This window comes from Apium graveolens, chromosome 2 (genome assembly GCF_009905375.1).
Source record: "Apium graveolens cultivar Ventura chromosome 2, ASM990537v1, whole genome shotgun sequence".
NCBI classification, from domain to species: Eukaryota; Viridiplantae; Streptophyta; class Magnoliopsida; order Apiales; family Apiaceae; genus Apium; species Apium graveolens.
The window spans coordinates 12,833,293-12,837,717 of record NC_133648.1 but is presented as its reverse complement, the minus strand read 5'-3'; positions in this window follow the sequence as shown (position 1 = coordinate 12,837,717).

Here is a 4,425-nt window from a genome sequence, read left to right as displayed (position 1 = left end):
TGACTAGATCATTCATTGTCTTGAAATTCAAGTGAGATAGCTTCTTGTGCCATAGCCAACTTTCAACTGTGCTTGCTTTGCTGAAGAGACAAGTAATGGATTCTGCATCTGTAGAGTTGAAGTCAGCTATGTACACATTTCCTTTTCTAACTCCAGTTAGAACCACTTTGTTGTCTTTCTTACTAGTGATAACACAGGCTTCAGAATTGAAGGAAACTGTATTCCCTCTATCACATAGTTGACTGATGCTCAGTAAATTGTGCTTGAGACCATCAACTAATGCAACTTCATTAATGATGACATTCCTTGTTGAAATCAAGCCATATCCTATAGTAAACCCTTTGCTGTCATCTCCAAAGGTTATGCTAGGGCCAGCTCTCTCCTTGAACTCTGTGAGCAGGGAGAAATCTCCTGTCATGTGTCTTGAATAACCACTGTCCAAGTACCATAGATTTCTTCCATTTCCCTGCACACCATAAAATCAATCAATTTGATTTTGGTACCCAAGTTTCCTTGGGTCCATTCTTGTTAGCCTTTCTCCTAGACTTCATTCCTCCTGCATCTTTAGACTTAGGTAAGTTTGAGTCAACCTTGGTCTTAGATGTAGTTGGTTGAGGTGTAGGGTTAGTCACAGAATCATTTAACACATTTGTAAAATTATTAGGCATTGATTGTGCAAACATGTTATTCCATATGGGCATATTGTATGGCATTTGAGGCATACTAAATGCAGCAAGATAAGGATTGTTAAAATATGGCATGTTTACAAAATGTGCATAAGGATTTTGTTGAGACTTAACAGGCATAGCATGCAGAGGTGATGCAGACATATTAGGCATAGAAGAGGGTACATTTATGGGAGTCTTCTTAATGGATTTACAACTAGCAGATAGATGATTAACACTACTACAATGCACACAGCTTTTTCTAGGAGCATACCTATCAGGTGTGTAATTGTTGTGTTTATTAACTCCTACCTTCCCATTTCTGTTGGATTTTCTTTTAGATTCCTTTTTATCCTCAACCATCTTGAGCCTATTATTTAACTGTTCTAAGGTCATGTGCCCTACATTCACCTTACTGACATTTTTGGATGTGCTTGCTTCTTCTTTGACAAAGTTCTTTGAAGTTGAACCAAACTTTTTGTTGAGTTTCTTTAGATTCTCTCTTTTAGAAACATCTGCCTATTTTGATTGAGGAACCTTCAACGGATGCTCCTTTTCTTCCTTCAACGGATAACTTTCATCATCCGTTGATTCCACATCCGTTGACAGCCCATCAATTAATTCCAGTTTCTTTTTATTTTTATCTCAGGCAGTTTCACAGAATGATTCAATTCCTTGGACCTTAGCAATTTGAGCACTTACATCCCTAGATGTCTTCCAGGCTTTAATCACCTCTTGCTCTTTCTCTAATTGATTGGAAAGTATTTCTACTTTCTTAACAGATTCAGCTAGTTCATTTTCAACAGATATACAATGCAACTTTGTTTTCTCTAGGTCAATCATCTTATCTTCTAACAAAGCATTTCTATTACTTAAAAACAGATTGTTCTCTCTAATCCTACTATTTTCTTTAGCAAGAGATTTAAGAGACACACGCAAATGATACAATTCGGTAGACATGTCATTAAAAGCATCATTGCACTCTTCTTTAGTAAGCCGTGTTAAGTCAGTAGTGATTACCTGATTGCTTGATGAACTAACTTCATTTTCTTCAGAATCAGCCATGAGAGCAAGGTTGACATACTCCACATCTTCATCCTCTTCATCTCCATTAGCTGCCCAGTCCCTTTCTTGAGTAATGAAAGCCCTCTCCTTTTGCTTGAGTAGATCAAAATATTTCTTTTTGTAATCTACTTGTTCAAATTTCTTCTTTTCAGAAGTTGGCTTTCTGCACTCACCTGCAAAGTGTCCACTTATACCACAATTGAAACACTTGAACTTGGATTTGTCCACAGTGTTTTTGTGAGGTTTAGTGGCTCTAGTGTTTTTCTTGAATTTCATCTTTGCAAATCTTCTGGACAGAAATGCAAGATGCTCATCAATACCATCTGAGTCATCTTGGCTGGAGTTGTCTTCATTTTCAGCAACTTGCTCTTTCCCCTTGCTTGATTCCTGATTTCTTATACCATCTTTGGAGTTTGATGTAGATCTCGCAGTTTCTTGTCTGCATTTCCTCTCATCTTCAGCTACCAATGCAACTGAACTTCCTTTCTTTCTCCCCTTCTCCAATACCTCATCCTGTTCCAGCTCTAGTTCATAAGTCTTCAAGATTCCATACAATCTTTCAAGAGTGAAGTCCTTATAATCTTGAGAGTTTCTTAAGGAGACAGTCATGGGTTTCCATTCCTTTGGCAAGGATCTTAAAAATTTAAGATTTGAATCCTTCACCTGGTACACTCTTCCATACAGCTTCAGTCCATTCAACAGCTTTTGGAACCTATTGAATGCTTCATTTAAAGATTCATTTTCTTCAAAATGAAAGTATTCATACTGTTGAATGAGAAGCTGCATTTTGTTTTCTTTCACTTGTTCTGTACCTTCACACAGTAGTTGAACTGTGTCCCAAACCTCTTTGGCAGTTGTGCAATTTATCACATTATCAAACATATCCATGTTAAGACCATTAAACAAAATGTTCATAGCCTTCTTATCCTTGTGGACTTCTTCTGTGTCTTCCATTGTCCATTCTGCTCTAGGTTTTGGAATGGATTGACCAACAGCAAATGTGGCTGTAGCAACTGTTGCTACTTTGTGGGGAATGTGAGGACCATTCTCAATGCAGTTTACATAACCTTCATCTTGGGAGAGTAGATGAAGGTGCATTTTCACCTTCCAATGGTGATAACTGTCTTTGTCAAGAACTGGGATCTTTACTCCAATATCCTTCTTACTCATCTTTGTTAGATTCCAAGATCTTTAAACTCTTTGTATGTCAAGAGCCTGCTCTGATACCAATTGTTATTCCTAGTGGACTAACAATGAGATTTACAGAAGGGGGGTTGAATGTAAATCTCAAAACTTTTTCAAGTTTTGAGTAGTTTATGAAAGTTGTGTGTTCAAGAAGAACAAGTGTGTGAATTGCTTTAAGCTAATACAGACAGATATATATTCAAGCACAAATGTAAAGAACACAACAAACCTTAAAAACTTTTCTGGTGGATTTGTTGTTCCACCAGAGATGGTATTTTAGAAAATCTGTGATTAAACAATGTTGATCACAGCTGCATCCTAGTACAAACTAGATGAATTTTCTCTCAATATTTTTCTAAACAACTCTGGAAAATCTCTCATCTAATTACTAGCTTCTACTTGGTTTATATATTACCAAGTGTACAAGTGAAGAACAATATAAAATACAGTAATAAAAAAAGATCTTCACTTGCTTCTTTTCCTGTTCACTCCAGTACTTTGTTGACTATTGCATCTTTGTACTAGAGAAGAACGGCTGCTTTTTCTGTTGTTCCTGAAATTTGGCTACCACATCTCAGTTGTCTCTATCAACCCATGTGCCTCTGTTTGTAGGTACAACTACCCCTTATCAACGGCTAATCATCAGAACATCCGTTGAAGCTTTCATCCGTTGATGCACTCATCCGTTGAAGGATGTTATCCGTTGAAGCTTTCATCCGTTGATGCACTCATCCGTTGAAGGATGTTATCCGTTGATGACTTTATCCGTTGAAGCTTTAGAGACATCCGTTGAAGCTTAGCTTCTCATCCGTTGAAGGTCTTTAAGTCATCCGTTGATACCACTTCACTTATACAAAATTACAAGGCATGAAGTATTTACAATTGGCCTTCCTATCTGCATATCATCTAGTAGTCAACATGACTCATAGTTTCTCTCAACTTCCAAGAATTACATTTTAAATACAGAGACTGAAATATGCTACAACACTAGACTTATTTCTAAGTAAAGCTACACCATCAACGGATAGCCAAAGTGGTCTTATCCGTTGAGGCTACAGACACTAAATTTCTACTTAAGTATTTTGTTAAACATATCATCAAACTAATGCACATACATTCCTAACAAGAAGGTTTAGGAGAGGTGGAAAACTGGAGAGTGTCTTCATCGAAGAAATTCATTTCGTCGCGAATGGGCGACATATTCCCTTCAGGCGCCCCCTCAGAAATGGGGGAAGTAGGCGCGTCCCGTGGTTATTGTAGAGAGAGGCTTGGAGAAACAGCCCTGTAGGAGACTTTGGATGGTCCTGCACCAACGTTAACACCAATTTCAATGCCCCTATACCTATCCGCGTTCAAACTTTCCATACAGTCATTATCATCTAGTTCTGTACTAACAAGGACTGAAGATCTTTCTTTTTGGATTAACTTTTGTTTACCCCTTCTCTGATTTAGAGGAACGTGATCTTGAGAGTCGGTTGATGATTCTGCTATTATGTCACTGACTTTGAAC